The sequence below is a fragment of the Euprymna scolopes genome, chromosome 43 (assembly GCF_053919585.1).
Source record: "Euprymna scolopes isolate OS-2025 chromosome 43, ASM5391958v1, whole genome shotgun sequence".
NCBI classification, from domain to species: domain Eukaryota; kingdom Metazoa; phylum Mollusca; class Cephalopoda; order Sepiida; family Sepiolidae; genus Euprymna; species Euprymna scolopes.
In genome coordinates, this window is record NC_136524.1 from 40,216,092 (window position 1) to 40,242,617 (window position 26,526).

A 26,526-nucleotide genomic window follows, 5' to 3' on the forward strand; every position below is an offset into this window, starting at 1 on the left:
AATCAATAAAAAGTATCAGTAAAAAAAAAATACTCTTCCCACATACATACTCAACGTTGCCCAGTCGAATTAATTTAATGTTTCTTTCATTTTTTTACGGTTTTTCTCTATATATAATAAAATAGTAACTTTGTCCCACCTAATTATCGACACTATAGGAAAACAGAGCTAATTCCAATGCAAATATTTCGCGCTCACCATTCCAAGCTCATACAGCAGCGTGTTTTTGAGCAAGAATATGCACATTCCATAACAGTTTTACAAAAAATTATAATTTATCCTGCCTTCTCCACTCCCTATCATATGTAATCCCATATAGTTGATAGCAAATATTTCTTCCTCTTTAATTTTAATCCTACTACAAAACCCGAATTATCGAATTTTCCAAGTCATACTTAGCTACATATGACTGTTAAATTGTTCGAGTTATTAGCTGCGTTAATTTCCTATATATTACTTGGGCCTAAAACTAGAAAATGACGAACGCTTTCGTTTCATTCTTAGTTTAGCAGAATGACAGAATAGCCGACAATCAGTTGGACAAACTCCTTAACGTTAAAACTAATCATTCTTCAAATTAGGAACCCGGAATAACACTTTTTTGGTGTCAATTTCTAATACGTCACCCAAAACTCAAACTTTTATTTACAGATCGCATTGTAACTTTTTTGACGATTTTTTTCACTCTTGTTTTTCAATACAAAGCACTCCTTCACATAAACAACGGAAAACCGAATTAACAATTTTTCACATATTCGCACATATGGAAACCCAATACAGCGGAATTCTACGCCTTTTCTTTTTACGAATTTCCTTATAACACAACCCAATCAAATACGATTTTTTTTAGCTTTTTGCTGTTTGTATATAAAACAAAAAAACAACAGACCATACAGTCAGTAATTAATATTAGTACTTCTATGATTACTGTTATCATTTATAGTATTATCATTATTAATATTTGTACGGTTATTATTATAAGTTTTATTAATACATTTCTATTGTTTATTTTTATAAGTAGTTTATTTTATTTAAACTACTACTAAAAATAGAACAGTTTTATTTTTTTTGGGGGGGGGTCCTGCTTTGGTGGAAAGGGGACGCTAATGTTCTTACATGTTCTGTATTTTCTTTTAACACTTCAAACGATGTTGTTTTTTTTCTGGTTTTATTTACACTAAAAATATAACAGTTTCGTTTTTCTAAAGATGTTTCGTTAGACCATTGACATTGGTTTCATTACTCTCACGTAGCTTCGTAATTTAATAACAATTTCATAAACATGTACCGTAGTATTCTTATTCTTCTTCTTCTTCTTCTTCTTCTTCTTATTATTATTATTATTATTATTATTATTATTATTTGTTTTTTGTTAGATAATTTTTATCAAGACAAATTAATACTTTTTCTTTTTTTATTAATTTTATTTCTTTTCTTTCTTTTTTATTATTTCTTTTTATTTCTTTTTTATTTATTTATTTATTTTTTTAATTTGTTCTTATTTTTTTCTTTTTTCTTAATTATTTTTCTTCTTATTTATTTTTTATTATTTTTTATTTATTTTTATTTTAGTTCTTTTTATTATTTATTTTTTTGTTCTTATTTTTTTCTTTTTTCTTATTTATTTTCTTTTTATTTATTTTTTATTATTTTCTATTATTTTTATTTCTTTTAACACTTCAAACGATGTTGTTTTTTTTTCTGGTTTTATTTACACTACAAATATAACAGTTTCGTTTTTCTAAAGATGTTTCGTTAGACCATTGCCATTGGTTTCATTACTCTCACGTAGCTTCGCAATTTAATAACAATTTCATAAACATGTACCGTAGCATTCTTCTTCTTCTTCTTCTTCTTCTTATTATTATTATTATTATTATTATTATTATTATTATTATTATTTGTTTTTGTTAGATAATTTTTATCAAGACATATTAATACTTTTTCTTTTTTTTATTAATTTTATTTCTTTTCTTTCTTTTCATTATTTCTTTTTCTTTCTTTTTTTATTTCTTTATTTTTTTAATTTGTTCTTATTTTTTTTATTTTTTCTTAATTATTTTTCTTTTTATTTATTTTTTATTATTTTTTATTATTTTTTATTCATTTTTCTTTTGTTTCTTTTTATTAGTTCTTTCTGTTAGATAATTTTTATCAACATAAATTAATACTATTACTACTACTTACTATCATTATTATTACTACTACTTATTAGTACTTATTAATACTATTATTACATATTATTACTTATTATTGCCATTACTTATTCCTATTACTTATTACTATTACTCACTATTACTACTATTATTAATACTTATTATTATTACTACTACTATTACCATTTAGAGATATTATGAGTTTTTAGCAAAACAGAAGCGTAGCCAACTCAGACCGGTGGCAGTTGAAAACCATTTGATGTACAAATGTTCCGCTTACAAAACCGGACTCCCTGATTTAGTTTGCAATCGTTGACTACCATGTTTAATTGTTTATTTTTTACACTTAAAAGTATTTTTGATTTAAAAAAAAAATCAATAAAAACGAAGTGTTTACACACATACAAAATAAAATAAATAAATATATAAATTATCATCTTAAAATGATGTTGAGAGTGCCCGACATTTGAAGGCACGCGATTTACTCGGCAGCGCCCGCCAATGCCCGCCAATGCACGCCCCTGTCAAGAAGTGATAGTAACCATAATCAAATTCATTTCAGAGCCGTCCAATGGGGTCCGACATTAGTCATAATTAACGTAGTGGCAGAAGAAAACAGTGCCAGCCAGCAAACGGAAATAACTGCCTAAATTTAATTTCGAAGCAGTCCAATAGAGGCTTATATTGATTATGGCCACTAGTGACCGAGAGTGTACGCTGAGAACCGACAGTGGTAGTAGTAAAAGCAACCAAGGTGTTCCAGTAAACGCCAGTAACCGCCTTTATACAACACTAACTGCCAATGGCCACCAGCCTTTGCCACAGGCATTAAATCAGCAAATGCCCACCAGTGCCCACCAGTTCCCGCCAGTGCCAGATAATTGAAAATAGACGATTTAATTAGTAGCATTCTAATGAAGGTCGACACTAATCATGGCCGTCAGTGAGTTTCAGTTGCAAAGATAACCAGTGCCCGCCAGTATCCGCGAGTAATCGCCCAAAATCAGCACTAATTGCCAGTAACTCTCACAATTACAGACAATGGCTTCTGTTCGCTGCCACTATCAGACAATGCCCGACAATGGAAGCCAGATGATTTCATTTTTTATCGTGGCCGTCAGTGTCCTCTATTTTCTAGGATCTACTGTGGCCCGCACCAACAACCGTAGTTTAATTTAATTATGGCAGGAAATTCTTTACCGAATCTGTTTTGGCTATGCATCATACGTCAACCGGACAATGCCCTATAAGGTCTTGCTAGTTTCATATATAAATGAAGTAGATAATTTTTCAAAGTGATACTCAGCTGACAAAGCTAACTAGTAACGACAGAAAACGTAGACATATAGGAGGAAAAAATAAATAATCAGTCGGATCTTTGTATCAGAAAAGCCCCGACATTGGCTGATGAAAGCATTACCTATCGGCTGGGATAACAATAAATCTGATTGGTTAGCCAGTTAATCTAAAGACCACATGTATATATATATAAACTACCCGCGATGTTAATTCTATGCATTTTAGCCTCACGAATTTGTCAGTTTTTTTTTTAATGTCATCTTTTCAGCTTGTTAAATATCGTTCTATATTCCTATTCTTCAATTCTTGCATTTGGCGTCAATATGCAATACTTTTCTGGGCAGAGAAAGTTTTACATTTTTGTTTGTATTAGGGCACTACAGACATCTGATTATTTATTACAGAAAAAAGAAGAAAAAAGGCTACAGAAAGCCGTATAAAAGTATGCTAGGGGTATAAGAAGTGAGGATGCTGTCATGGAACGGGTGTAGCAGAAATCGTTTGCGCGATTCCGAAAACGATGGGGGTTTTTTTTTCAGTGACCGATGCTTTTTGTTCTGGCCGACTAAAGACGATCGACATTGACCAAGTGAAAACCATAGGTGATTAAGATCGCCGTTTGACAACCTGCCAAATCCTATACATTTCAAGATTTCCAAGCGGAACGTCGAAAAGGAATTCCACTCAAATGCAATACTTTATAAAATGTAACAAGCTGATTTCATTTGAATATGTATGAAACTAAATACGAATCAAAATCGTCTCATATGAAAGAAAAATGTTAAATCATATGTCAGGAATCACGTGATGTAAACTTGTGCGAATTCCTCAGATCGCCTATGAATATTTTTTTATACATAAATCGCTTTTTTAATCCAAGCTCATGAAAACTAATTAACTCATATGAAAGAAGGAAAAAAAATGTACTACTAATATTTTACGTTTTTCAAACATGGAAACTTCACCAGCTAAAAAGCTAACAAAACAATCCGGCCATTGACCATTGGGTCATGTAGCCATGCCTAAAAATATGAACGATTTTTTGTAGTTTAAATACTAAGTAAACTTTCGTAGATATTGTCGAAGCTCTGCTAATATATATATATATATATATATATATATATATATATATATATAATTTAAAGGAGATTAGAATAATAGTCTAAAGAGCTAAGTGTATTTTAATGTAATAGTGAAATTACTAGTTTAATTAAAATACAGGAAATGCTCGTTGTAATTTAGATATATAATAAACTCGATAGTTAAATGTCCTAGAGCTAATTCAATATTAAGTAATGTGATTTATAATTTAAAAATTAAAAAAAAAAATTTTTTAATTTAAAAATCAAAATTTAATTAAATTAAAAATCAGTTTCATAAGAAGGAACAACAACAAAGTCAATTATCTGTACGATCGTTTCGGAAATCCGTGCTTTTTATTTGTGGTATACATGAAGTCACGTAGAACAATTATACAAAATATTTTGCACACACACACACCCACACACACACACACACATACATATATATATATATATATATATATATATATATATATATATATATAGTGTAAAAAAGCTTCCAGTATCTTATTAGAAACACTATTATGAAAATAAAATGAAATAATTGCAGCTTAAATTCTTAGAGTAAATAAGTTCAATATATCGCCGACTTAGCACTTGCATAAGTCGATTTACCTCTAGAATATTCACAATTTCAAAGTAGAAAATGGAAACTTAACTACATAGCCGTAAAGAAAACGTCAATAAACCCTAGCTTAAATTGATAAAATGAAAATAGTGGTCATCAACCGTTTACTATGTAGCCGTTTCCGAGATTTGAAAAACAGAATAGCTATTAAATTCGGAATATTACTTCTTCAATAACAAAGGGTAGATAAAATCTATTACTATTACTATTTCAATATTATATCAGTTAAAAATCATATATATATATATATATATATATATATATATATATATATATGTGTGTGTGTGTGTGTGTGTGTGTGTGTACGAATGTACGAGTAAACAGTTAATAAAACATGTTAAAAAACACTTTGAAATGAGTTAAAAACATATTTCATCTGAAAAGGAAACACTAGATAAGTAGATAGTCCTTAATCCGCGGAGTTTCGAAGAAATACTTTCCTTCTCATTTGAGGGTAGGAGTTGGCAAAATGCGGGATCGGATTTTGCATGCAAAAGTATTTGATGAAACAACAAGTATGTCAAAGATCTTACTTGAAAACAAAAAAGGTGAAGCAGAGGAAATATGGTGAAGAAAAAGGTGATTACACACGAATGGATAGTCTGGTGGAAGATAAATAATCCGGTGACGATAAAATCCAAATATATAACTACAAAGTTAATTGAATTTCCATTTGCACAAGTAAAATCCAAGGAAATCCCGTAATTGGAAAAAGATGGTCCATAATAATCCAAAGGCCGAAATCCATGGAAAAATTCACAAAAATGTGTACAAAGAAAAAAAAGGAACGAATTCTAATAATATTAATAAAAGAAAAATAAGATATGTTTTTCACTCTACTGCCGAGATATAAATATAAATAAGAAAGATCAAGGAAGAAAAAGAGGAGAAAAATGGTGATAGAGTTAAATATAAAATAGAGAAACAAACGTCAAAATGACCCTGACAGGAAATGTTAAAGGCGCGAAAAAATATATAGAGCAAAATAATATAGGTCAACTGAAATGTACAGATCACACTTAAAAAGGGGGTCAGCAAGAGTTGTTAGAAGACACTAAATGGGAAATAAATAAATCAATAAATAAATAGAAAATAAATAATAAATTAACAATAAATAAATTAATAAATAAATAAAAAAAATAAAACATAAAATAAAAAATAAAAATTATTTAAGGGGAGAGGATGGCCGGTATCTGCAAATTCAGGAAAAAAGCAAGAAAAAAGTAAGTAAAAGTATATAGTAAAATATAAGTAAATATACATACAAGATATGAAAGTGTGGGTAGATTATTTTATATATATATATATATATCATATGTATATATATATGTATATACATATATATGTATATATATATATAACACTATTAATATGTTTATAATAATATTAAAATATTAATATATATATGCGTGTATATATATCGGAATCGGTATCGGAATCAGATTCGATTTTCGTTTGAGAAAAATCTTCCGCTGTTGGCATTAATAATAAAATAATAAATATTTATTGATTCAAACTTCTAGTAAGACTAAACTCTGCAGATTACATTTCTTACAAGTAGATTTTGTTTTACGGTTTAGAAAATGTACAACACGTGTTTTTATGCTAATCGAGACAATATAATCATTTTATAGTTAAATATGTAGAGATTTATGAAGAATCGGAATTAAGTTAAGTGTTAGGGTATTTTTTTTTCTAGACCAAAGTATACAAGACCAATTACAAACAAACGGCGTATTTAGATAGCATATGACCCGGACAGTTCCATGGTCTATTTGACCTAAATAAATACTGAATACCATGGAAACTAAAAAATGTCGCTATTTACCTTTTGCTCAAAGTATGGGAACGTCATATATGCATATCTGAAGGGGGTTTCTATGAGTGGGTTTGGCCTTCATTCATTCTCCTATCGCGGTAACCCCGTAAGGGATGTATACATTAAATGTTATCAGTAGAGGTGTGGATAAAACATGCTAGCCTGAACCGTAGATGTAGTATTTACGCGTGAGAAAACATTTCAGATCATCAATTAGGTCAGTTCTATAATTGAACTGGAGTCTGTCGCTAGAGATAGCAATAATAAATATTCTTCTCGTACAATTGTTTTTTTTTTTTTGCTTTTTTTTTAGTCGCGTGCAAGCGACTTTATAAATCACTCCGTCGGTCTATCGGTCGGTTGGTCAGTCCGTCGGTCTGTCCGTAACACTTTTGTGCTTGGCCTTTTTGGTTAAGATAAAAGGTATGTTGTTAATAGATGCTGTTCTTAGCTTTTAAAGCTTTTCTTGGCCTTTTGGCCAAAATCAAAGTGTAGTAGCTGTTCCGGCAAAGACCATATGTGGGCAACCCCACATATAAGACCTTGGTCAATGTAAGGGCAACCCTTTATACCAATTGTCACTATCCAGTTCCCCTACTCCCCGGGGATTTGGCTCCATTTCCCCTTCACTCTCCACATTAAAAATCGGCCTTGTGCCTAATTTGCTTGGTGGGGGAGCAAATAAATACCCTTTTCTTGGTCTTTTGGCCAAGATAAAATTGTAGTGTCTGTTCCGGCAGATGCTGCGAGCAAGGACCATGTGTAGGGGACCTTGGACAATATAGGGGCAGCGTTTCATACCAAGTTGTCCCCATTTCCCCTTCACTCCTCACATTAAAAATCGGTCTTGTGCCTAATTTGCTCGGTGGGGGAGCAAATAAATACCCTTTTCTTGGACTTTTGGCCAAGATCAAAGTGTAGTATCTGTTCTTACTACATGCTGTACTTATGTTTGTAACTTTGTGATATAAAGTGGTGGATCACTTTTTTGTATTAATTTAATATAAAATGATCACCCGCTATAAAATCAGTCAGTCTGAAAGCCATTCAAATCATTCTCCAGATCATTCAAGTTGTTTTTGAAGGATTCCAGTTATTTTTTAAGCATTCAAGTCATTCTTAAGGTCATTCAATTCATCCGTAAGTTCATTAAAGTCATTCTAAGTCATTTACTTTTTATTTATTTAAGTCATTTCGCCCATTTTGCGGTCATTTTTGTTTATCTTTAAGAATTTCATGTCAATCCTACATTCACGCATTCATTCATTACACGAGAGTACGCTTTTTTACTTCTAGGGCAGTTGAGGTCTTGGAGGTTGTAAGCCCTCATTCAATAGTGTTCCTTCGAATTATCGCTGTGTTGTGGTTTTATCGAAACAGGTGCTAATATATATCCGTCCAGCCACTGCAACAGGGCAAGATGTTAAGCAGGTTTAACATCTAATGCAGAGAGATCCAATTGCTATAAGACAGGGCTCTATAGACAAATTTATCTTTGGTTGACCTCTGACAACTAAATATTTTCGTTCACTACCCAAATAGAAAAAGCTACTAGTCAACCCCACGTGATTTTTGGAATATGACATCGTTGTTCTGTGACGATTATGTACATAAAGTTTTTTTCCGTATTTTTTTAATAAGTATAATTCTTAATATACAACGAATTTCATGTTGATACTTAAATGTATAAACATTCTAATTTCTTCAGATGTTTTTTTAAACAGCCTTCATTAAAAAAGGGAATATATTGTTCTATTAAGCTTTTATTGTTTAAATAATTTAACTTTGTTCTTTTTAAAAAAGGAAAAGTTGAAAATATATTTTTTTACTCAGTAGTGAGCTTTGGAAGATTGTTAGTGAAAGAAATACAATCACCAAAAGATAAACGTTTCATCATTACTCGTCGCCATTTTGAAAAATCACTCACAAATGCGACTGTTTCACTCGCAATGTAGAGCCCTGTAACAGCACAAAATAGTTGAGGGTGTGTTCATAAGTATTCCTAATTGAGGGTGTCTCAGGAAACCGGAGGATGAGGTAATGCTTTGCAAGCTGCACTATTTAGATCCAAACCGGTCCAGACCTCACCTCAAAAAAAGTGCCGGTGATTCGGGAGATTAGCAGACTTTGAATCTTGGTTGGATTACAACTGAGCATTTTTGCATTAATTACACTCGTTCTTCAGTATTTCCAGAAATAATATAATAATATACAACCACCATATTTTAGTATAATACGACATTAATATTCTAATATGTCAAAAACAGCAATAGCCACAACAACCATTCCTATTAGACACCCTCTTGAATAATCAAGTCCTACACAAGATCCACTATAACTGACCATGTAGGCTGACCATCTACCTAACACTTAACCTTTATACTAGAGTGGCCTCCAAGCCTTGATAAGTGGTTATCTCGCAAATAAAAAGCGGGCATAAACAACTGATCGAAACACGAGCCTCAAATTGTCTAACTTTATCTTCTTATGTTGTGATTGTTGTAGCTAAAATGTGATATGATAGGAACCTATTGTTTGACAGTGAGTTTGCTTGTGAAATGCTGGCAGATTCAATGGGACAGAAAAAAAACTTTTCATTGTGAATGGGTTTGTGTAAAATTAAATAAACGTGCAGTATAAATCTATCAGGTAAGAGAATATATATATATATATATATATATATATATATATATATATATAGCAAATTCTAGCATTGCTACAAATATAATTTGCTGATTTCTTTCTGTCCTCTGATGAGAAGAATAGCAAAAATAGCATTCTTTGAAACTCCGCGGAATAAGGACTTTATAAGTTGGTTTTCTTTTAGTATTGAGTATTCAATCCAACAATAAATTTGATTGTAAAGTTCAACTTACAGTTTTAGTTTCTTTTCTCTTATATATATATATATATATATATATATATATATATATATATGAGTGCACGCACGCGCGCGCGCGTGCGTGTGCTAATCTCCTGAATCACCGGCACCTTTTTTTTTTTAGATGAGGTCTGGACCGGTTTGGATCTAAAAGGTGCACCTGAGACACCCCCAATTATGAATACTGACGTGTTCTCTTAGATCAGGGTTTTCCAACCGTTTTCCTCTAGAAGACTCCGATACCTACTACCGCCCTCTTCCCTCCGTGCATCCTTACATAGTAATGTTAGTAGTGGTGGTAGTACATAATTAAAGTGAAATAAAATAAATTGAATATTCATAAAGTTCATTCAACTTTTCAGGGTATGATTCTTGAATTAATTTTTCCAATTGTGAATCCAAAAGAAAATCAGTTGACAATCACCTAGTAATGTTACTAGAAGTTCGCAGTCCTTTACTGCCTTCCTAAATGATCTCATGGACCCCCTATAGGATAAATTTGGCCACCACCCACCTGAAATCTCGTAAAGTCCACATGGTGAGCGGTACGGATCCCCTTGGGGAACCCTCTTTTAGATTATAGATTTCTACCATACACACACGCGCGCGCGCATACAGACACGTATAACTAGATAATTAAACAGCTATATACTAAATCCCAAGATGTCATTTATCTTACCATTTTTTTTTTCAACATTTCAAAACGTCCACTTTTTACAGCACCGTTTCGTGGCGCAGAAACAATAATATTATTATGTCAATTTAAAAAAAAATATTCCGCACTGACACATCAGAAAAATAAAAACACTTTATCTCTAAAAATAAAATACAAAAGAATTGTGCATGATCACATACACCCGAAAAACATCCGAATGCATAGTTGAATCGTGTGTTATAATATTAAATCCATGTTTGCTTATATAATAAAGTTATTTACGTCTCATCTTACGTAGTAATTTAACGTTTCCGTATTGTTTTTCATGCCATCTATTTACGCGAAATCTGATATTCCAACCGCTGCAGCTGAACTCTACATGACCAAATTTAATGTATATGTCCACTGATGCAGCAAAATATTTAATTTGAGTTATCTATGTCCCATGTCATTTGTTGGTGGCTTAGGGGGTTAATACCAAACTTAAGAATCACAGGTGACTTTGCAATTGGGCTCGAATCCTTGGGCCGGTAGTAAGTATCCCTTCCTATATTAGAGATTTGCGTAAGCATAAAACACTAGTGTCTGTAGGTTAAAATAATATTTAAAATATATTAGCACTGTCTGTTGAATTAAAAAGTCGGTCAATTTAGCTCTTATGCGTAGATCATCGTATAACGATTTGATCACGGTCTGTCTGACGTAATGAACATTTAAATTAAAAATGTTTAAAATTCAACGCTATTTCACACGGTTAATAGTAGCCGAATGGATACGGTCTCCGCTAATCGAGCCAGAGATGTCTCGTGTCGCGGGGTTCGAATCGTTCGACTAGTAGTAATCGTGACACCCTGCACTGAAGAATCCCGAAAGGATGAAACACTAGTGTCTGTAGGTATTTAATTATTATAGTAAAAAAAAAAAAATAATTATGACAGCCCCTTTAAGAAATTCGTTTCTTATCGTTGAGCGCTTTCTGTTGAATTAAAAAGTCGGTCAATTTAGCTCTTATGCGTAGATCATCGTATAACGATTTGATCACTGTCTGTCTGACGTAATGAACATTTAAATTAAAAATGTTTAAAATTCAACGCTATTTCACACGGTTAATAGTAGCCGAATGGATACGGTCTCCGCTAATCGAGCCAGAGATATCTCGTGTCGCGGGGTTCGAATCGTTCGACTCGTAGTAATCGTGACACCCTGCACTGAAGAATCCCAAAAGGATGAAACACTAGTGTCTGTAGGTATTTAATTATTATAGTAAAAAAAAAAATAATTATAAATATATATATATATATATATATATATATATATATATATTAAAAGTAACTTATGAAAATATGTTAAAATGAAGTTTATTAGAACGCCCTGCGTTTCCTTTCCGTAAGAAATCGTCTGGCTAAAATGCTTTATGTGTTTAATGTGTTACTTGGTGTTTTTATATATCAACGGCCTGTTTAATTTAGCAAGTTAACCAGAGTCAGCTTTATTGCCACCCGCGGGCCAAAGATTTCATTGGAAAATAGCTGAGCATTACTCAGATAAATATTTCGCTGATTTCGACTTCATATTCTATTGTTCCGTTTTCTATTATGTGGCGCAACTTTCTTGTAAATATGGTGAATTAATAGTTCAGCTTATCTTTACACGTTCGTGCTTGGAGTATATTTTATAACACAAATTCCATGCAATTTAGCGTGAGTATTCCTTACGGAGATGAAACACGATATATTCTGTGTAGCTTAATTGCCATATATATATATTCATAACTTACTACCTAGCTCTACTCACTTATTTGGCACTGTTGAAATAAACACTGAAAATCGCTATATAAAATAATAGCATTAATAGTATATCTAATTTCCTTCCATTCATATGCTAGTTGCCAATGGCCTGGAGAAAATGTTCTACCCTACAAAGCCAAGAGTGACTTTGTAACTGAGTTCGAATCTCCAGACCAGCAGTAATTAGCAGTTTCCTCACTTACAAATACATAAGCATGAATCACTAATTCAGGATGTCTAATAAAATTGATATTTATTTTTAAATATTATATATATTTACATATTTCGAAGGTTTTCATATTTATCATTATATATATATGTATATATATATATATATACATATATATATATATATATATGCATATATGTATGTATGCAAAATTCAAAATTTAACGGTTTAATGACTAAAACAAGTGCTAATTTTTTTTTTCAATAAACAAATACATTTATTTATTAAAATAAAATCCAATATTTTTTATTCATAACAGAATCTTCATCAGGAAATACAGGTTATTTTACATACCATGGTGGCTGGTAGTAATACTTGGAGTGTTTTCCTTCAGATGTTAGCGAAGTCTAATGTTCAAATGTCTGATATAGTAGCGTGTATTTGCTAAGTAATAAAAAGTCTACTGTTTAAAAGCACTGTTGATATAGAATGCAAAATTCAGAATTTAACGGTTTAAAGACATATATATATATATATATATATATATATATATATATAGTCAGCCGAACATCTGTTACATATATATATATATATATATATATATACATACACACACACACACATATATATATATATATGTATGTATGTATATATATATATATATATATAATAAGAGAAAGAAAATTAAAAGTGTAAGCCTTTCCAATCGGATTATATGCATCGTCACGCTGGACTTATTTTGGAATCCATTCCCCCTACAGAACTATTTTGCATTTTGGATCAACTTGAGAGGAGTTTCATGCAAGCTGAAATATTATACGCGATTTGTTTTTATATATAATTTTTCTTTTTTACATATCCAACATTTTTTTTCACTCTTTATTTGGCAATTTATAAAATGCGGTTTCACTTAATGCCTTAACTAGAAAATTCTAGCATTGCTACAAATATAATTTTCTGATTTCTTTATATCTTCTGATGAGAAGAATAACAAGAATAGCATTCTTTGAAACTCCTTGGAATAAGGACTTTGTAAATTGTTTTTTTGGAGTATTCAGTCGAACAATAAATTTTGATTGTAAAGTTCAACTTACATTTTAATTTTCTTTCTCTTATAATAAGCTTTACTCTATATTGAGCTTTTTTAATTCGGTTGGGATTACATTTTTTATTTATAAATACTGTTATTTATATTAGCTTGAAGTTTCCCATTGCGTATATCAGGTAAACACTACATCCCTTTGTTTTCATTAATATATATATATATATATATATATATATATATATATATATATATATATATATATATATATATATATATATCATGTTGTAAGCGATCGTTCCAAGATAAGAGAAAACTCCTCGCTAACTCTGTCTAAACAACATGATATTAATTTTCATTTATTATTCCTGGTATTCATAAATGACACCCCATGATAAAATTGTATTTGAGATGGGTGTATTTGCTGATGACACCATCTTCTGTAATAGACATAAGGGGACAACAAATGTACACATATGCAAGGCAATTGTAGAAACCCCTGGAAAACGACCTTCAGTCTGTAGTGGAATGGGTCTGGAAATGGTTTTCAAAAACATTCTCAACTAACGATTGCGATGATAAATAACACTCATACATAGGAACATATATTTCAAAGTCCTCCTCATTCACAGCAACACGAATTAGAAAAATTGTACTGATGACATTGCCAAAGCTGCTGCTAGAAAAAATTGTTCACACTAAATAGCATCCCGTGTTTCTACAAAGTCACCATTCGCTCATGTATTGAGTACTGCCGCCATATCTGGGCTGGAACTCTTTCACTCTTAGACAAGATCCGGAAAAGAGTATCGAACTTAACAGGTCCCGACACCAAGTACTTTAATGGAATACGCTCTGATGAACTCATATCAGTTGTGACCTCTACGTACCTTCGACTAGCTCGACAAATAGATCTCTAAGTTCCGGAAAGCGCCCAAAATATAATTTCTTCAGGAAATATCGAGATTTTTTGTATATCAAATGGAACTTCTTCTAGCGCACTGACCTTTAAAATCTTCCTCTGGATAAAATTTAGTATTATTATATTCTAAGTTTAATCCTCGTTAAGAAATTTAAAAGCGATGTGGGATTTTGCTATTTATCGGACTAATCGGGGGAATGTACGGCGATGGGTCACAACAGATATGAGTTCATCAGAGCATATTCCATTAAAGTACTTGCGGGATGCAATTTTTTGTTCGGGATATTCGTATATATGTAATAAGTAAATAATGGGCAGTCAACGATTCCTTCACTATCAAACAATCATGAGGTTGCTTTCAGGGCAACCCACACGGCTAAACTGACTTTCCTTTGCGGACAGACGCCACACTAGACGATTGTAAAATCACCCCCTCTCAGATACATGGTATCATAAAAAACCTCGACACCTTAAAAGCATGTGGACCCGATCTCATCCTGGCTGTGCTATTATAAAAATGCTCTGCTAAGGTTGCTCCAGTTCTCTCCAAACGTTACAATAAATGCCTTAACGAATCTTGCTTTCCCGACTGCTGGAAAACCGCTTCTGCGGAACGTGTCTTCAATAATACTGGTGAAAGAACTGACCCACTAAATTATCGCCCCATTAGCCTCCTCCCGCTTTTCGCCAAAATATTTGAGACCTTAGTAAATCAAGCCCTGGTCCAACACCTAACAGCTGCTAAACTCCTGACCGATAAACAATATGAATTTAGGCAAACCCGTTTAACAGCAGATATCTTAACTGTAGTCTCTGAACGTATATACCGTTCACTGGACAAAATGGGGGAGGGTAGAGCGGTAGCCCTTGATATATCTAAGGCTTTTGATAGGGTATGGCACGGCGGTCTTCTAAGGAAAATTAGATCATATGATATCACTGGAAGATTACATAATGCAATTAAATCCTTCTTAAATAAGAGAAAAATCCAACTTGTCCTCGACGGTCGTACATCTAAACAATATGATATAAATGCGGGACTACACCAGGGGTCTATCCTTGGCTTTTATTATTCCTGATATTCATAAATGACCTCCCTGATAAAATTGTTTCGGAGATGGGTATATTTGCTGATGGCCCCACTCTCTGTAACAGATATGAGGGGAAAACAAATGAACACATATCTAAGGACATGGCAGAAATAGTAGAGGATAACCTCCTATCTGTAGTGGAATGGGGACAAAAATAGATGGTCACATTCAATGCTGCCAAGACTAAGCTTGTTTCCTTCAATAACTACAAGAAACCTTACCTGCCACCAATAGCAATGGCCAATAACAAATTACCTGAAAGTACTTATTTTAAACTCCTCCGCCTAACGTTTACAGGGAATATGAACTGGAATAGATACATTGAGAGCATTGCCAAGGCTGCTGCAAAGAAGATGGGCTTTCTCTACCGTGTTTGAAAATTACTTACGCCTGAAAGTATCCTGCACCTCTACAAGACCACCATTCGCCCATGTATGGAGTATTGTTGTCACATTTGGGCTGGTGCATCTGCTGCTTGTCTCTAACTCCTGGACAGGGTTAAAAAGAGAGTCGCCAACCTGATAGGTCCTGAACTGTCATCTCGGCTTCAGTCTCTGTCCCATCGACGAAATGTTGCACCCCTCTGATGTTCTACAAATACTTTAATGGTGAATGCTCTGACGAACTAAAAACATTTGTACCTCTTCGAGGTGACCACCCCCGACTAACCCGACAAGCAACTAAGTCCCACCCCTTTACAATAGAGATCCCTAGGTGTAAGAAACCTTTTACTCCAATAGTTTCTTCCCCAAAACTGCAAGTTTTGGAACTCCCTTCCGGGATTCTGTTCCCAACTGTACTGATATGCAGAAGTTCAAGTGTAATGCGAACAAACATTTTGCTACTCATTTCCCTTCATAATGTCCCCGCAAAGTATGTCCCCGATAGTAGCCGCCTACTTCAAACTGGCACTGTGCCTTGTTTAGGGTGAAAATTGATTTTATATATATATATATATATATATATATATATATATATATATATATATATATATATATTAAATAAAAATTACAATTAAATTTACCAAAATGATCCAAGATGTTAAAATTAAAGTATGATATAAACATTAAAGAAGTAATGCTCGTATATATATATATATATATATATATATATATATATATATATATATATATATATATATATATATATACATGGCTAAATTCAGATTCCGTAATTAATTGGTGTGTCTCCCTTAAAAATAAACATCTCCTTAACTTCATAACCTTTGATATCCAAAATTATTATCAATCAATTTCTCCGATCCTTTTAAATAAGGCTCTAATCTTTGCTAAAAGAAATTCTGACTTAACTAATTTAGAAATTAAATTAATACTACTAGCGAGAAAATCCCTTATACAATTTAACTATATACTTGTATAAGTTTTGGACTAGAAAGGACACTCCTAATAATTTTGACATCTTGACGGATTTCTGACTCTGTAGAAGTTACCGATTTAGTGGGACTCTTCTTACTGAAAGAACTTACATACCACTTCAAACATATCCAAGGGGGCCTTTATAGAGATGATGCCCTTTTTACTACAACAACCAGGCCAAGAGAGTACAACAAAACAATTAAAAAATTACATAACTTCTTTAATAACTTTGGCCTTTCTATAATGATCGAACTGAACAAAAAACCCTGAAATTTTCTAGGCGTTACACTTAACCTTAACACCGAAACTCATATCCCCTATCATAAAGCCAACCTCAACTCAATTATAAAATCAATAGTACCATCTGTCTCTAGAAGAATTTCTGCTCTTTCTGCTGATAAAAAACTCTTAATCAAAATGCTACTTTCTTCAAAATTGCCTTAAGGAACTCAGAACACAATGAAAAGATTAAATACAACCATTATGCTCCTCCGGCTGACTGCCTTAAATCTGTAATTATACATAATATGACTCGCAAGAAACCAGTTCAAATAACAAGATCTGTCGCTATCAATAACAATGAACCAGTCTACATATGTAATCCAAACCAAAATACTAATCGTAATACCTCTAACGCACCCAGTTGCATCAGGAGAAAGAAAAATACTTCGTTTAATCCTCCATTTAGCCTAAATGTCAAAACTAATATACCTAAGGAATTCTTCAACATTGTACAAAACTCTTTCAAATACTCACACAGATATAGTTCTATTTTCAATAAAAACTCAATCATGATTTCTCATTCAACAATGCCTAATTTAGCACAAAGAATCTTAACATCTAATAGCAAAAAAATTAAATCAGCCCCAAAAGTCCATTTTCCCAATTAAACCCAAAACTAACTGTAATTGTAATTACAAACATCATTGCCCACTCAATAATGATTGCATCCATATATTCATGCACAATTAATGAGCTCCAACGCAATCTTTCTATAACAGACACTAATATTTTGTCTTTAAGTTATCCTTCTTCCCATCCTCCATCTGATGTAGTTACTAATCCAATATACCACTCGAGCTGCCCCTCCATCTACAATCATACAAATAGCAATAATAATAATAATAATAATAATAATAATAATAATAATAATAACAATAACAATAATAATAATAATAATAATAATAATAATAATAATAATAATATTTCTCCTAACAGCCATTCTAACACTAACAACACTCATTATCCTCTCCAAAATAGTTCCCGTACAGTCATTGATCTATCCTTTGTTGAACATAATGAAAAAAAATCAAACTATTTAACTAATACAAATCAGCAAATAATATTAATTTCAGACCTCGAGCTTTTAATTAAGTACATACATATATCGGCGCTACTTCAACATTAATTAAGAAAAGAATATCAAACCGCATTTCTTCTTTTAACAACCATAATTCTAATAATAACCAGGGAACTTCTCTAACCACTTTAATTAAAAAAACTTAATTCTAATAATACACCCTTCTCAATCAAATGGACTATCCTAAAAAAGTTAAGTCTTATACTCCAGGCTCTAAGCCATGTCGTCTCTACATAACCAAAGTTATAACTATAATTACTTCCCCTCAAAGTAACAATATAATAAATTCTAAAAATGAACTGACCTCTTTCTGTAAACATAAGTCCAAATTTAATTAATTTTGAAATTACATAGCTATTACTTTAACCTTTCAGGTATATATAATTTTTCTTTAACATTATCGTTTTTCTGCATACTTTCTTAATACTTTATAACTCAATAATCCTTTATTTTAATTCTTTATTTCTTCTTTACATGGCCGGCTTTTTTTATCTGCAATTTCCGTTTTAGTCTTTAAATATTCCTATCTATCAATTATATCAATATACCTACACATTCATGTTCTGTATGTATATTTACTTATATTTTACTATATGCATTTACTTACATGCTTACTTGCTTTATCTGGAATTTGCTGATACCGGCCATTCTATCCCCTTAATTTTTTTTCATTTCATTTAGTGGCTTTTAATAACCGCTGCTGATATTTTCTTAAGTAATAACTTGTAAATTTCGGTTGACCTCTATTTTGCTCTATATTTTTGGCGCCTTTTAACATCATATGGTCTGGGTCATTTTGACATTGGCTTTTCTATTTTAAATTTAATTCAATCACTATTCAATTTTCTCTCTCCTTTTCTTCGCTCATATTTTTCTCTATACTTCTTCACTCATTTTTTTTTATTACGCCTTGCCTCGGCAGCCGAGTATAACGCATATCTTATCTTTCTTTTAATAATATTATTGGAATTATTTCCCCATTTCCTTTACCTATTTGTGAATTATTCCATGGATTTCTGCCTTTTGGATTAATTTGGACCACCTTTCAATTACGCGATTCCCTTCGATTTTACTTGTGCGAATGGAAATTTAACTAACTTTCTTGGATTTGCATTTTTGGATTTTATCTTTATTGGATACTCTACATTTCAGCAGACTATCCATTCACGTGAAACCACTTTTTTTCTTCACCCTATTCCCTCTGCTTCACTTTTTGTTATCGAGTAAGATCTTTGACTTACTTGTAGTTTCATCAAATACTTTTGCAAGCAAAATCCGATCCCGCATTTTGCTAAATCCTACCCTCTGATGAGAAGGAAAGCATTCCTTCGAAACTCCGCGGATTAAGGACTATCCACTTATTTAGTGTTTCCTTTTTAAAATTAATACGTTTTTAACTCTTGTTCAAAGTGCTTTTAAACATATTTTATTAACTATTTGCTCTTATACTTGTGGCCTTCGGGACAAGATCACAGTGTAGTATATGTTCTTCAGATGCTGCAAATAAAGAAACACTTAATAATTGCTGCGTTTATAGGTACTCTGCCCTCTCTCCCACTCTAAAAATAATGAATTGAAGTCATGTCTTACGTGGAAACGCCACCTTATACCGCCATATTTGATTTTTCATTTTGTACTTGACTCACCGGGTATATTTTGAAATTCGTTTTCATGAGTCTGGTTGCTCTATAATTAATGGACTCACGGAAATTCATGACAGGCACACGCACGTGCGAGTGTGTGTGTGCGTGTGTGCGTGTGTGCGTGTGTGTGTGTGTGTGTGTGTGTGTGTATGTGTGTGTGTGCGTGTGTGTATACAAATCAGATAAACTGTAGTGTTTTATCTTTTTTAATGATCTTGTATACAAACAAATAACTCCTATCGCTATTTACAAGAGGGAATGTGTGTCCATATACTTACTGTTCGAAAATGATCAATTCTTCATTGATGGAAGACTTACATTCCGCGGCAGACATAGAAAGTTTTTTTCCAATGGAAGCATTAAGTTTTTATGAGTAAAGATACAAGTGTCAGCTGCTGCCACCACAAGACTGCGTACACGTGGATATTTATTTAGAATTTCGATAAATACGTGTGATGGCCGACTTCATTAAAACCGTCGGAGAACAGTTATTAAAAATCCATTTGTTTTAAATGCGCTGAATAGGAAGATTTTCTAAATGGATTGAAAGAGGCTTATTTATATATAGAATAGGCAATTATATTTTTACAAAAAAAAAAAATAATAATAAATAAATAAAATACAACTTTTGTTGATGTTAAAAATTGCTGAAAAGCATTGTTAATGGATTCAGTAATCGATAATTGATTGATTTATTTTTATTTCGATTTATTTTATTCTTATATTTATTTTTTGTTGTTGTTGCTAGTTTAATTGTTCTGATATATAAGATGCTCTAAATTACTATTGTACATAATTAGGTTACAATAGTAGAATACGATAGATCTTAAGATGGACTATTTCTAATAGCTGAGAACGGCGTTTCTTTCCTTAGGATAGTTCAAAATCGATTTCGTAATCTAGTGGGTGAAGAGCTCTTCTGTTCTTTCCAACTCCTTTTTCAGAGAAGACGCGTTGGTACTCCTTATTTACTTGCCTCCCTACGAGAACAGAATCGGACATCAGGTCGGTTTTTAATGTGAGAGAAATCCAATCTCACTCAAAAACGAAGCGTTGTAGATTGGGACAAAACAGACCTTACCTCTGTCTAGAAAGATTAAAAGATAGAGTATAGTAATCGGACATACACTGCACTCGGCTCCTCACCAAAAAGATCACGTGTCGTTGCAATTCTTTATCCATTCCATCGTTAGTTTTATATAAAGTTATCGACTGTGCTCCAATTCCTACTTCCTGGATGTGCGACATTCACAGCTAGAACTTCCGTCAACTGATGGAAAGAGCGTCCTCTTTTACCACTCGTGTGTTTTACATCGAACGGAATTTCCATGATCCAAATTTATTTTCAAGAATTTGCCACCTGCCGAGCATATTATCACTGGACTGCTTCTCTGCAAACTATGACATGATCTTCTTTAAATCCAACGTCAACAAACACATTTTATAATATATGGCATAATCATGTTGACACACCGGTTCCCATCAGATCACCAAAGTTAAGCAACGTTGAGCCTGGTCATTACTAAAATGGGTGACCAATTTAGGAATGCCAGGTGCTGTATGTAGGAGGACGTCGACACCTCCCTGCAAAAAGTTGCAAAAACCTAACGTCGTCATCTCCCCTAACGGGGATATACATGCGACTGGGGACCGTTTGTGAATTTCATACTCCCATGAAACTTCCTCCGAAGTAGGAAGTCGGTTAAAGCCTGAATAGGGGTTGTGCGGACTGCACACACACACACACACACACACACACACACACACACACACACACACACACACATTTTATAAGCCGTTCTCATAAGTAATCTATGTTCATAACATTCATACTTTTATATATTCTCATAATATTCTCCATCATTCAAATGATAAGCCATTTATTCGTCAATTGTTATCACCGACTTTTTTTTTTGTAAATGATGACTTATTAGAATATTTTTTTTCGCTGGCAGATAGTGTTGCCTAATGAACGGAGGTGACAAAGTCCAACTAAAAAAAAAAAACAAATAAAAATAAGTTTAAAATCAAGATTAAGTGAAACATTCCAAGAAAATAAGTGATACCCTCCCCTACATTTCTATGTTGTAGCCAATGAAAAAAGTAGTTTCTTATTTTGTTTGTATATTTTTGTCTCGTTTTTATGTTCTTTCTCTTGTATACTTATGTAAGTCTTTGATCCACCGACGTAGTCAGATTTGGACCTTAGAATTCACCCCCGCCGATTCGTCCGTTCGCCTGTTCGTTTCCAAAATTCTCAAAAAACTACTCATTACATTTTTCTGAAACTTTGCATGAAGTTACAACTACCCAAGGGAGGAAATGTAACATTCTCGGATTTTTTATAAAAATTTTGCTTGCGTCACAAGGGGTCAAAAGGGGTCAACATGGTCAAAAATAGCACTTTTCGGGACATAGAATATTTTCCGACCATTAGATTTTGCTGAAAATTATCCTCATAGATATACATCTGGAAATGTAAAAATTTTTTTTTACATGGTAGTCACCACTTATCAAGGCACGGAAGCCCCTCGGGGATAAGGGTTATTGCGTGTACAGTAATCAATGGGATAGTATCGTAGTAATCGTTAGTATTGGAGATTTGATAAAGTGTCTTACTTAAGGAGGCGGTTCATCAGGAATTTGTTTATGTTGGACTTGAAGACATCCAAGTTGTAGTCAGGGGAGAAACAGGAAAACGGAAGAGAGTTCCACAGGCGTGTACTTCTGAGAATGAAGCTTTGTTCATGGAATCTACGTTTTGATTTGAGCACAGATAAAGAATGGGGAAAATTATTGACAGTGGTGTCAGCTAGATGGGTGTTTATCGTAAAAGATTGGCGAGGGGGGACCCTAGAAAAATTCTGGTTGCGTCCTCAGTGGTGGGGGGGCAAGAGGGGTAAAAATGGCCCAAAATAACACTTTACTGAAAATTACCCTGAAGCAAGACCACATGGATATACATCTGCAAACGTAATATTTGACCATGAGAAAAGTCTGGTGCTTGAGCCTCAGGGTATTTTAGGGGTGAGAAACACACCTTTTGGGGCTATATTTTATTTTTCTCCCAAAATTCAAGGCATCTGTTGGGGGGGGGGGCCATATAGCTTTTGGCTTGTTTATTTATATATATATATATTTTTTTTTGTTGGCAGTAGTTATCCACTATATATTTTATTTTGTATCCCTCCAATTTCTTTACTGGTGTTCTGTAAGTGATTTTCAGTGCTTGCAAAACGTTGTATATCTAATCTATTTAAATTTAGATATATAACAATACGGGGACGGATTGGCGGCGCTAATCAACTCCTCTGTATTTTCTTATGTATAACTCGGTTTTATTTTACTGATGTCCTTTAATTAATTTTCAATACTTACATATAGAAAATTTAAATGTAAAATGCAATTTATTTAAATGTAGACATCAAGCAATACAAGAAAGAATATATTAAATCTACACTTCGATTGAACTCTTATTCAAATTGAAAGCAGGAAACAGTATTAAACATCACTGCAAAAACAATGTCGCTTTCTCACATATGTTACTTTTACATATGATTTCGGAATTAATTCATTGATATATATATAACTATGTTATATATCATTTTGAAGCGTGTTTTTCTCTCTATCGAACAGCGCTATTCAACCTCTTAATTAATTTTTAGCAGGCTTTTCGACAGCATGGACAAAATTCAAATCCGCACGATTTTCTTGTTCCAGTACAAACTAGGCCGAATAGCTGCCGAGACAGCTCATGACATCAATGATGTGTTTGGCCAAAGAACCACTAACGAACATGTTGCACGGCGGTGATTCAAGAAATTTCGCAATAGTGATGAGAGCCTCGAAGATGAAGACGATCACGGGCAGCTGACTGCGGTTAATAACGAACATTTGAAAGCCTTAATTGAAGCCGATTCTCGCAAAACCACACTAGGAGTTTCTGTTGAACTCCAAGTCGACCACTCAACAGTCGTTCGCCATTTAAAGCGAATAGGGAAGTCAAAAATGTTGGATAAATGGGTTCCGCATGAATGAAATAATAATCAAAAAAATGTTTTGAGGTGTCTTCTACGCTCCGTCTGCGCAACACAAACGACCTATTTCTCGAGCGGATTGTGACGTATGATGAGACGTGGATTCTCTACGACAACCGGCAGCCTTCGGCACAATGGTTGGATGCTGGAGAAGCTCCTCAACACTTTTCAAAGCTGAAATTGCACCCCAAAAAAGGTTATAGTGACTGCTTGGTGGTCTGCAGCCGGTCTGGTCCTTCACAGCTTCTTGAATTCGGACAAAACAATTACGGCAGAGAAGTACTGTCGATAAATTGACAAAATGACTAGAAGCTCCAACGTATGTGCCCGAGATTGGTCAATATAAAGGGACTAATTCCCTTCCATGACAATGCTCGCCTGTATGTTGCTCAACTTACTCTGCAGAAACTTGACGAATTGGGATATGAGACTCTACCTCATCCACCATATTCACCGCACTTCTCGCCCACTGATTATCATTTTTTCAAGTACCTCGACAACTTTCTGAACGAAAACTGCTTCATAAGCCGAGATGATGCCGAATCAGCTTTCAATGACTTCTTCACTTCTAGAATTCCGTATTTCTATGCTAATGGGATAAATAAACTTGTTTCTCGTTGGCGAAAATGCGTCGAATCTAATGGTTCTTATTTCGAGTAATAAAGTTTTTTATGAAATAAGGTATGATCTTTTGGAGTTGAACGTCAAAAAAACGACATTAATTACAATCACCTAATATATATATATATATATATATATATATATATATATATATATATATATATATATATATATAACATAAGAAATAAAGGATGAGAATTAAAAGTTAAATATATCTTGATTTCATTATAAAGTTAATAAGAATTTATATATAGTCAGTTTTGAAAATACATATGGCAATTAAGATACACAGAATTTTCTCGCGTTTCATCCTTGTGAGGATTCGTCGGGCTATTGATAGAGTTGCTGCTGCTATGTGCTTTCATATATCCCCGTACTACTTAGTTTACTAATCAGCCAATGGGATTCTTTGTTATTCATACACGCATTTATCGTAACCAATGTGCGTGAAGTTATCAGGCAAACCTAGTACCACGTGAACACATAAAAATAGGTAGCAACATCAACTCAGTGCAATAGTCTGGTGAATCCTTACGAAAATGAAACGCGGAACATTCTGTGCATCGATTTCCGTATATATTGTCAAAACTTACTGCCTAGCTCTACTTACGTATCGAGCACTGTTGAAGTAAATACTGAAAATAGATACTAAAATTTTATGTAAAGACATAAAATTTTCATATATATATATATTTCATATATATATATAGATATATAAAATTTTCAAATATATATATACACACACACATATATATATGTGTGTGTGTGTGTGTATGTATATAAGAACGAGGAGTTAATAAAACGTGTTAAAAAAACTCTTTGAAAAAGAGTTAAAAACATATTTAATTTTAAAAAGGAAACACTAAATAAGTGGATAGTCCTTAATCCGCGGAGTTTCGAAGAAATACTTTCCTTCTCATTAGAGAGTAGGATTTAGCAAAATGCGAAATCGGATTTTGCTTGCAAAAGTATTTTATGAAACTACAAGTAAGTCATAGATCTTGCTTGATAACAAAAAATGAAGCAGAGGGAATAGGATGAATAAAAAAGTCATTTCATCTGAAGTATCCAATGACGGTAAAATCCAAAAATGCAGGATCCAAGAAAGTTAGTTCAATTTCCATTCGCACAAGTAAAATCCAAGGGAATCGCACAATTGGAAGATGATCCAAAGTAATCCAAAAGGCAGAAATCCATGAAATAATTCACAAATAGGTACAAGGAAAAGGGAATGAATTTCAATAATATTATTAAAAGAAAGATAAGATATGCGTAAAAAAAGACATGGAAGAAATGTAAAACTCTATTGTCGGGGCGAGGCTTAATTATTTAACAATTATTAATTTATATATATATATATATATATACATACCCGTTACAGATATTCCGATATTTTATTGTTATCAAAATCAGTGAAATCGCTCATTCGTTAATAAAATCGATTGATTTTTTTTCTCTGGTAAGGGACCATCCGCGGTGCACCAGGATGAAGCTCATATATCGTCCCGCGATGATTTAGTCCACAATAATACAATACATTTTATTTTACATTGCACTGTAGAGAACCTACTGCTGATGTTATGAAAATATGCTTGCACGGTGATAAGACTTTTCAAATATGTACGTGATGTTAAGTTGTATAGAAGTGTTAACGTTGGGAAAAACCAGACTAGTCTCCATTCTTAAATCGGATTTTTTCGATTATCGATGTTTTATATTTGTCGGAGGCATGCTAATACAAAGCCTATCTAAGAACATTTCTAGATACATAAAATACATTTGTATGATTTTTTTGTAAAAATTTATCTATTGATTATTATATTGTACCCAATATATATAGTAATCGTTTAAAAATCTAAAAAAATATAACTTCGATACCTTCATCTGGAATCGAACCAAAACCTTCAGCATTCCAGCATTAGTACTTTTTTTATCACTTCAACCTACGTCGTTGCCGT

The 26,526-nt window shown here is 32.9% G+C and overlaps 2 pseudogenes; both read left to right on the plus strand.

Moving 5' to 3' along the window:
- The first annotated feature begins 7,867 nt into the window (after positions 1 to 7,867).
- LOC145268517 (U2 spliceosomal RNA) lies at positions 7,868 to 8,005 on the plus strand (annotated as a pseudogene).
- A 13,351-nt stretch (positions 8,006 to 21,356) lies between these two features.
- Positions 21,357 to 21,475, plus strand: LOC145268552 (5S ribosomal RNA; annotated as a pseudogene).
- The last annotated feature ends 5,051 nt before the right edge of the window (positions 21,476 to 26,526 follow it).